This window comes from Penaeus monodon, chromosome 23 (genome assembly GCF_015228065.2).
Source record: "Penaeus monodon isolate SGIC_2016 chromosome 23, NSTDA_Pmon_1, whole genome shotgun sequence".
In the NCBI taxonomy this organism is placed as follows: Eukaryota; Metazoa; Arthropoda; class Malacostraca; order Decapoda; family Penaeidae; genus Penaeus; species Penaeus monodon.
Window position 1 is genome coordinate 35,712,747 of NC_051408.1, and position 362 is coordinate 35,713,108.

Consider the following 362-nt stretch of genomic DNA (forward strand, 5'->3'; position numbering starts at 1 on the left):
TGGTTGCATAAATATGGGACTCGTGCTAGAAAAGCGGCCAGTGACAGCTGTTGTGAATAAGAAGAGGGAAGTATGGCAAGGATTGTGCGAGTGAGGATGGAGTGTAAGGATTGTGGCGGCTAGTAGGTGTGGTAGTGGCAGACGGGTTGGCTGGCAGCCCCTGAAGTAAATATAGAGGTGCACAGAACACCACACACGGCACCCACGCCGCCGCGGGCTCACCTCCGCGAGTCAACGGTTCTTCTTGTTTTGGCGCAAAGCTTTTGCTCGGCTTTTGGTACAACCTGAACTTAGCTACCTCTTGTCTTGGCGATAAAGCAAAAGCACTGCCAACACTGGAGCCCAAGTTCTTTTATTGTCTT